At 39.0% G+C, this 10,037-nt stretch overlaps 1 long non-coding RNA gene across 1 annotated transcript; it reads right to left on the reverse strand.

Moving 5' to 3' along the window:
• Nucleotides 1-1,877: 1,877 nt before the first annotated feature.
• LOC125526629 (uncharacterized) lies at nucleotides 1,878-2,950 on the reverse strand. The gene is made up of 2 exons (XR_007291829.2): nucleotides 2,736-2,950; nucleotides 1,878-2,131 (listed from the first exon to the last, which is right to left on the reverse strand). It is a non-coding gene; the product is annotated as an uncharacterized LOC125526629 (long non-coding RNA).
• Nucleotides 2,951-10,037: the final 7,087 nt, after the last annotated feature.

A 10,037-nucleotide genomic window follows, 5' to 3' on the forward strand; every position in this document is an offset into this window, starting at 1 on the left:
AAAAACATCAAGGCATCATAACCATATGACTCATGGACTAGTGGGAACCATCAAGACAAGTTTGAATTTTATAACAGTTTCAACAAGTGTAAAACAACAACTTTAGCATAGCATATTAGCAAGCTTGGAACAGAGGTCATATGAAGTCTAAAATTATCAAACTTGGCATGTGGACAAAATACGCATAGCATACTTCATATCATGTAATGGGAGCACCTCTCAAAGAGACATAGTTTAATTAATAACAAGCTCAAAACATGGCATCATGAAGTTCACAGAAAACTCGAACATCATTTAGGCATGTTCATGGCAATGAAAACATATGCTACAGGACATATATGAGGCATCAAATGGCATGGCATGATAGAGCATAACATGAACATCAAAACATGTCAACAGGCGGTGCGCGCGACGAGCTGTGGGGCGGAGGCGGCGCGAGCTGGCGGCGACGCAGTGGTGGCACAAGGCGACGATGCGGGCGGCTCAGGCGCCGGCATGAGGCGCGGCCCGCTTCGGCCCGGTGGCAGGCCGGCAATGGGCCCTGCGGGCCTGCATGGAGGAGACGGTAGCGGGTGACATGGCGCCTTCCGATTCGTCGAGGGCAGCGGCGTTGGATCCGTCCGACGCGGACGGACGTGTCCGGCGGCGTGGAGGGAAGATGGCAGCTAGGGTTTGGACTGCGAATTCGGACGACCTATATATAGGTATAGGGAGCTAGGAGAGGGCAAATGAGGTGTGATTTTCTCCCACGCGATCCTGATCCAATGACGGAGAGGATGGAGGGGCTTTAGATGGGCTATTGGGCTATTATGAAGGGGTGCTGGGCTGCAAAGAGAAGGAGGGGTTTCGGTTAACGCGGTTAACCGTTGGGGCATCAAACAACCTCCAAATGGAACGAAATTTTACAGGCGGTCTACCGGTGATATACCAAGGCCACTCGACAAATCTCGGCCCTTGATGAGAACATTTTTGTCCCGCTCACGAAACGAGAACTGGAAGGTGCAACGGGTGAATGTGAGAGTGTCGGATGTCGAAACGGACAATGGAGAAAGTGACCGGATGCAAGTTTTGAAAAATATGATGATCTAATGCACATGATGACATGGCAAAATGTAGCACACAAGAAAATGTAATGGCAACAAAGACGAATAACTGGAAGACACCTGGCGCATCGGACTTGGGGAGTTAAGGAGAGATACATAAAATCATGAGAGAGATACTTTCCGTTTCTCTAGAGAAATAAAAATGAAATTACGAGGAATTATAACAAATGCAACTGAGGCAGTATTCACCAACTGTCAGGTAGTTCAAAGAACACTAGAAGTAAAATTTACATCCAGGTCCATAGACCACTTAGCGACGACTACAAGCACTGGAGCTAGCCAAAAGGCGCACCTTCGTCATCACCCATCCTTTGTCGGAGAAGGGCAAACATTGTTGTGGTAGATAGCCAGGAACAAAAATACGTTGCAGCTCATTAGTTTCCAGCTGAATATGTTTGATGGACCATTGGTATGCGCTTATTTTGTGTGCAATAACAATGAATCTATTTGGTCCCAATAGCCAATAAGCCATAATATGTTTTCCAGCTGTCCTAGCTCTTGGTATCAAAGATGATTGTTTGCTACATATTCAAGTCGATACATCAAGGTCTGCACAAAGGTATGGATAAGTTTAAAAGATTTGACACTATCTAGTGTATAGTTCCAGATTCAGATGAAAAAACATTGTGATTGAAATCATAGTATTAATTATACTTTGTTGGTAGATTTAATTTTAATTTTTCCCAAAAATTGTCCCAATACCGTGAGTGTAATGCACGTGTATGTGAGCATCTATGTTAAAAAAGGCCATGATACAGGTTCAAATACAAAGAGTAGGAAAATAAAAATGTTCAATTAAATTATTCCAGCTAGAAAAACAATTCATAATGCTCCCAAGTGAATCTTTATTTCCAAACATTATTCTTGGTCATTTTCTTGCTACAATTATCTGATGCATTCGCAGTGACCATCACGGCAGGTCCCACCTCCGTAACCATCTCTGTTGCAGATATCATTACAAAATGAAGGATCCGTACATGGAGTGTAGGGTTCACGGTGCCCCTCGACGCCAATGTTAGCTTCCTTGCCTACAACAATAAAAAATAAAAGGTGCCATCAGAACCTCTTCTTGTTCGTATTTAAACTAGGATTCTGTGAAATCAATGTACTATGCAAATAGTAGGACAACAGTGGAGTGCTAATACAAACATAGGAAGAACATCTACTGGCTGGTATATAATTATTATGTACTATGGAAACCATATGTACCACGACAGAATTGTAATGGTGATCATAAAATCACAAGGAAAACACCTCTTTCTTTCCATGCCATTGTTAAATAACACTAGGTTTAAAGTACTATGAGGCATGATAACTTTTAAATAAGGGGACGAACGCGACGCACAAGTTTGCACTACAAGGAAAAATAGTTTTATATCTATTTTTTGTGAGTATGAGGAAAAAGATACTTGCCTATCTTAACTAAACACCTCACTCTATTAGGCACGGTTGAAACACTTTTCTCTTGCAAAAACACTTGCATATATTAACTTGAACGATCAAACTTCATAAGAAACATTCATATCATTGGCAACAGAGAATGATGCAATAGGATCAATTTTTTATCTAGCTCTAGGAAACCACAAATTCATATATACTACAGTTGATAAGCTCTGGTAAATAGAAATGTACCTATCTTCCTCCCTGATGCTTCACTCGACAATAAAGTGGTTGAAACCATCAAAAGTGCCATCAAGCACAGAACACCAGTGTTGATCCAGATTAGAGCCATAATGAAATTGTTTAGTGTTCTCTTCTCCTATGTCCGTTTGGTTTAGACTTGTACTACTTTGCTGGTTCCTTCTGCTGTTTATATAGAGGCATGGACGATTCTTGGAGTATCAATGTTTGCCATTTTATTCATTCCTGCTTTGGCGAGTTTCCTTTTTACAATTCGCCATGATTAATAAGGATCCTCGGATTATACGCACATCATGGAATATCCTATAGGTATCGATTGACAGACTACAAATACATCCATAAGGAGTTTCTTAGTATTCCATATACACAATTAGGGCATTTATTGCCTCCTAAAAATAACCATATGAAATTAATTAGTTTTCCATTATAACATTGTGACATTTTATTGGCTCCCAATATTATTTACAGACGGAATTAATTAGTAATACTCCATACCAAGATTATGGTATTTATTCGCTCCAAAATTACAAGGGAAATTAATTAGTGGTATTACGTAACAAGATACATAGTGTATAAGAAAATGTGTCATCTTGATAGTTTGGTATTAGTTTATGTATTTGGCACCTATGATTTTTGAACAAGACACAGTGCGTTGCACATACGGTCTGGCTAGTGCATAGTCACCTGATATTTGATTGAATTTGTTATTTTGATTTTTTAGTCAACTATGCAGGTTTCATTTGGGGCGGTGGCGCGTTTTTTTCCGCTGGCGGGGGGCATTTCATTACTCAAGCTATAACAGTTTTACAATCATCGGTAATCATAATGATAATCTCCTGGGGAGCGAGCATGTGTAAGCCAAGAAGCTGTGTGCCGCTCTCCATGACCAATTGCCACCATTACATGCCCAGCTTTATTCTGCCCATGACTAATAATCTTATGAATTTCAGTGTTGCGTTCGTTGAGCAGATGCACTATCTCTGCAACCTGGTGCATATTTTTGGATCGATCACCCAGCCCAACTTTTACAAAAGTGATGATCTTGGCACGGTCCGTCCCAACCTGAAACAGGGCTTGAGACCAATGCAGAGTTAGACGGAGGCCTATCCCTTGGTGACTGAGGCAACCTGAATTACTTCAAAACCACCTCTTGGAAAATGACGATAGTATCTCGGAGCAAGCTTTCACTCCATTTTCACTCAAGAGCGGCTGGACATGGTGCTGTGGCCCATTATTCACAAGTACCATGTACACTCAGATCACCGGCCAATTGTCCTTCACTGGAAATTGCACATGCATTGCAATAAATGATAGTGTATTATTTAAATATCAAAAATTGGGACACATATGCAATTTCAAAATTTGAAACACATACATCTAATTTTTTGAAGGAACATTTACACCTGTATATAGTTATGTTATACCAGTACAATGCCCACGCACTGCTACCGTAGATCTCAAAAAATGCCTCAAGCACGTTATAGCAAGCACTAAAGTTTCACTTCCCACATCCCACCTATTTTATCAACCACTGTGATTCCCAATCAGACTTAAATTTTTAAGATCAAATGGGAAGGTCAAATTTAAGCACCTAACGATGAGAAGCGAATGATATGGTGCAATATGACCAAAATATATCTGCTATTAAAGATCCACATGCATATTGCATTGTCGACTTCTCTTGTACCATTTTCTACTTCACCAACAATGCTTGCATCTCCCTTTCACTACCGGGAAAAGTCTTATATATTTTTTTGAGCAAAAATAGTAGGGTAAACCCCTACTGTAAAACTTTTTTGATTAATATAAGAGTGGTGTTACAAGTCGATGTACAATGTGAATATGGCTATGTGTATGCCTATGATAGATTTACAAATAATCTAGCTAAGTTTGCATCCCTTCCTTCCGGCTTGGTTTTGCTTTCCTCGTGACTTTAATTGTTCCTTGAAACAGGCATTGCAATATTCTGAGCTATTTGTCTTGTGGTAAAAAATAATGATGTGTCTGTTCTTCCAGATGGACCAGCATGTAGCAATCAAGCATGCTCTGAATGATTGAATGTTTGTTCTGGTTTTTTGCTTTATCTAGCATTTGGTTGATGCTATGGTCAGTGTTCCATTCAATCCCAATAGATATCCAGAAATTATGGCTGAAGTCACACGGGAAAAAGAGATGCTTCAGGTGTTCTTTAGGCTCATTATCACATAGGACACATTTGCTTGATTGAATATAGAAGTGTTTCCTTGCTAGCAAGTCTCTAGTATTTAGCCTATCAAGTAGCCGTAACCAGAAGTATTTTTTTCGCTAAGCATCCAGATTTCCAAATCCATTGGAATGGTTAAGGGGTATATGGTGGGTTTCCAATCAATTATAGATAAATCCTTTTGGTGGAATACCTTGTAGATGACCAATAGAAGTGCCAATTGTCTCTGCTATTGTTGCTTGCAATATTGATCATGTTCCTCAAAGATATGATTAGTTGTACGGCAACAGTTGACATGCGTAGATGAAACATTTCATATAGACCTTCCGTAGCTATATCATGTGTAGCAGCAAATGTTATATCCTTGTTTTTAGCATATGAAATTAGTTGGGGAATTTATTCTCAAGATTATCATCCTCCCATTTATTGTACCATAACCTGAAAGTACATCCATCACCAACTTTGCAAAGTTACATGCTTTTGAAATCATTTAGAACATAGCAGCAATCTCTCCACCCATGATCCAACCTTTCTTGGATAAGTTGGTAGCTCACCATTGTTTTAGTATGAGTTCCATAATATTTTCACCCATGTTATGTCATACTTATTAAAGAACTTGTGTATGAACTTTGTCAGACATGCTCTGTTCTGAGTTCTGAGCTCTAGTACTCTAGGCCACTATCTTTTTGATTAAACATACCTTCTCCCATTTGGCTAGACATTTGCCATGTTCGTTGATATTCTTCCAATACCATAAGAAGCACCTGCCAGATTTTTCAAAATGATCTAGGATGGTAAAGGCAACTCTGATGTTGCACATTGCAAAAATGGGCAATGCATTGACCGCGACTTTAAGATGGACCAATCTTCCTGCATATGAGATCATAGGTGCGATACCAGATAGCCTGACATCTAATCTTGACACCATGGGCATCAAATCATCAATATTTGGTCTTGTGGAGCCCATTGGTAAACCAAGATATGTGAAATGCATGCTTTATTTTTTACATCCAAGTATGTTGGCAAGTTGCAGAGCTCTTTCATCTGTTATGTTCACTAGTTGACCCGTTGCGCCAAATGGCCCAGAGACCCGCTGAAGACATGTTGTCGATGAAAATAGTTTCATGCTACAAGAACCTTCAACTAAACCACCCGTTGCGCCAAATGGCGCAGAGACCTGCTAATTCCATGTTAGCGATGAAAAGAAATCCATGGTTTAGTTGATATAGTTACGGGTATGCACATATTACAACAAATTTAATATTTCTTATATGAAAAAACAGGGCTTGTTATCAACAATAAGATGTATATACACAATTAAATTTGGTAACATAGAGTTCTGTTTGAAACAAAATGCATGTAACAAATCTAATCCTCTTTAGTAGGAAAAACATGGTATATTTTGTTGTCTATAATGAGATGTATATACAAATTCTAATTTCGTAGCACAGAGTTATATAATCTATAAGATGTGAATGACGGACATCACATCCAGAGATATTCACATCAGCAACAAAGTTGTCTACAATTCATGTCAACGATGTGGTTCACCGAGGCGGCCATTTCGGGGGCGTTGATTTCTGAGGGAGTCCAGGTGGTGATGATGATAGACACTCGGTGATCATTTGCGAAGGGCATGATCAGCGCAAATCCTGCATATTTCCCTTGTGAAGCCCGTCTTGAAAGTCAGAGTAGTTAATTGTTCGCGTGTGTAGCCATCAGTTAGCATGTGGCCAGGTTGGCTGGTGGTACCCATGTTGTGTGGGTTGAGTTGTATTGGTTTTAGCCCGGTTTTCCTCAATTAACCAGGCAATTCTCACTATCTTGTAAGCTAATGAAAATGGAAGTCTTTTGTCTCGTTTCAAAATAATTAAATAAAACATCAGCGAGAAATAACATCCTTGGGCCAGCACTTGACTAAGTTGAAACGATATTGTTCCGCGCCTTCCAAATATGCGAAGGATATTACCGATGTTATCTTGGGCTTGCAGCCCTTCGGGTGGCATCACAACAACAAAATTACGGTCATTTTTTCATATATATATATATATATAAATGAAGTGTTAGGTCATAGCATTGCTGAAGCGGACTAAAATTTAGGAGAATGGATGAGAATAGAAATGATGTAAATTCGGGTCTCGGTTTAAAATGGGCATAAGAAAGTAGTATTTTAGTAGAGCTGTATTGGAATGCACAAAGGCTTAGTAACTGCAATACTAATTTACTCAAGGAAGAGCTGCACAATTTACTCAAGTAAGAGCTGCTCAATATTGTCGTCAGAACAAACTGTAATAGGATCGTGGGAATTATATGTTGATGTGTACACACCTTCACAATTATATAACTCTATGTAACAATGCACAAAGGAGTAGCAGCCACAATATTAATTTACTCAAGGAAGAACTAGTCAATTATGTCATCAGAACAAACTGTAATAGGATGGTGCAAATTATGTAAACCTTGAACGGGGCGCATAGTACCTTCCAAAGCCTGTTAACATCAAGATGTAATAAGGCAAGAGAAAAATGATTGTAACTATCTTCTAATTGTTCAAACATTTGAGAAAGCTTAAAGAATACGTCCTGCTGCCTTTTTCTCCAATGTTCTCTTCCTTCTTTTACCTGCAAAAATGAAGCATGTTCCACAAACAGGCAAAATCAGTGTTGTTACCAACAGACTTTCATATTATAAGAGGTATTCTGGAAGTATTTATGCTAACTAAATTCAGAAAAGATCAAAATCATAATAATTTAGCAGCCCTATATAAGACTTGTTTCAATCCTCATGGTGCATATCAAAGCCCTGCAATCGAAACTGAAAAATTACTCGCACTGAAATCTCTAAACACCAGTTGATCTAACTAATCAAGCAAGTAGCAGTCCTGCACTGAAACCCCTAAACACCAGTTCAGTTATCCATATTATACACATCCCGGCTACTACAAATTCTGAAAAATGAGAAACTGCACCCTCAGCAACAACTGACATAAAGGCTAAACGAGAGCAATCAACCGTTATTTCTGCCATGGCACAAAATTTCTAATAGAATCACATCTAAGAATGTCAATTAGAAGGAGAGAAAGGAACTCTAGGAATTCATGGTGGCAGATAAAGCAAATAAAATAATATTGTTCAGGAAACGAGATAATATCAGGGACACGAAAGGTTGTTCCGAGATGTTCCAGACAATCTAATAGTTAGACATCACACAAAAAAAAGGTTGAATCAAAGAAAAACTAAAAACCAGATTACAATATAAACTGGTTACCTTTTTTGCTTAGGCAAAGGCTAACATGAACATTAGAAACCAAATTGAACTTATCTTTTTCTATGTAGTAAAAAACTGAACAAGTGTTTGTGTTTTTCATCGAAAGAAAAAAAATGCTAGGAGAGTAATATGCTTATGGCAGAATTAACATTGATAGCAGAAGAAGATATATACTGGAAATGTTGGACTAAATTTAGCCATGGGAGATATTAAAAAATTGGAGAGCATTGACAGCCAACCAAGCAAATGAAGGAATATCCCCACCAAAATTAAGAACGGTAAATTAGCATCTAGAGGTATATAAAAACAAACATTCCGCTTGGAAGAGTGTTATCTCAGTATGATATAAATATCTATGAAAATGTACGCACTAGCTACTATTCATGGGGTGTCACCAGTAGCAAAACCCACACCCCAAATTGTAAAATCTGATGTCAGCAGCAAGATTGCTGCACAAACAAACTGCTTGAATCTAATGAATAAAAAAGGGAGCATCCTAATCGCATACAACATGATCTATGAACATAGTTTTTTTTCCAAAGGATATGAATCAAATTAGCAAACTAATTTGACCAACGGCTCTCGCCATCTTCTGAAGCTAATCACAAGAAATGGTTGCGTAGAGCAAAAATCCAAATCACATCAGCAAAGAAAAGCTATTTCCATGAAGTGCAGTAGAAGCAGTTAGGAGAGGATGCTGCAATTTCCAAACAAAGTATAAATAGATATGAGATAGACATGAAATAATTAATTATATCTCAGACCACACTAAAGTATAAAGAATCAAAGATATGGACATAATAAAACTAAACTTCAATTATATGAATATATGCATCAACACAATAGCCATTCAGTTCAGAGTTTACACGGGAATGGACCAAACAACTGCATCGCTTGCCGGTTCGCTAGTGTTGTACAACTACAAATGCCAATACCTTGTTCCCCAGGACGAGCAACATGGTGGCGTCGGATGCACGTCGTCTCTTGATGCGTGTGGAGGTCCCCAAGCCACACCCATGGACACCTCTCCTGCCGCCTATCCAACACGCTGCACCAAGCACCGCGCTCACCGGTGCTATCCGTCGACCCGCATTGGTTGAGGCACCACCAGGATGGTCGATTTCACATGGGTCTCCTTTTCCTTGTCTAAATCCCATCCGGAAGTTCCCTACAGAGAGAGAAACAAAGAGCACCACTGCTGCAGCTACCCAGGGTACTATAAATACATGGATGGAATCAAGACTAATAGATAAAAATAATAGAGCAGATAGTTTATTTAGTATAGCACTTTTTTTCTTTTTGAAGGATTTAGAACAGTAGTTAGGACCAATAGAACTCCATTTTACCAATCAGGTGTTTGATTTGATATACCATGTTTAACTATCCATGTTTAGGGTCGTCCCATCAGGGCATTTGAAAAACTTTTATGAAGAAGAGTTAACTTCTTTAATCAACCTCGTAGAGCGATGTATTTATCAAGGAACGGAACAGCATTCAGAGCTGCATGAACAGACTTCCATATTATAAGAGGTATTCTAGAAGTATTTATGCTAACTAAATTCAGAAAAGACCAAAAGCATAACAATTTAGCAGCCATATATACATGATTTAGTAGCAGGGGCGAATTCTCTCAACTATATATTGCAAAAAGGGTTGTAGTAGTCTCCGGCTTGGCTGGTTTTACCTTGAACAAAATTGCGATATAGAAAAGCAACATGGGTTTTCTGAAGAAGCTCTTGTACCCGATCAACAGTCCCATTGCCTGATCGGAGTGAGGGAGAAATGCAGGTAAGGAGAATGAACAAGCATCTTGAAGTGAGAGT

This window comes from Triticum urartu, chromosome 1A, assembly GCF_056163025.1.
Source record: "Triticum urartu cultivar PI428250 chromosome 1A, HENAU_Tu73, whole genome shotgun sequence".
Classification (NCBI taxonomy): Eukaryota; Viridiplantae; Streptophyta; class Magnoliopsida; order Poales; family Poaceae; genus Triticum; species Triticum urartu.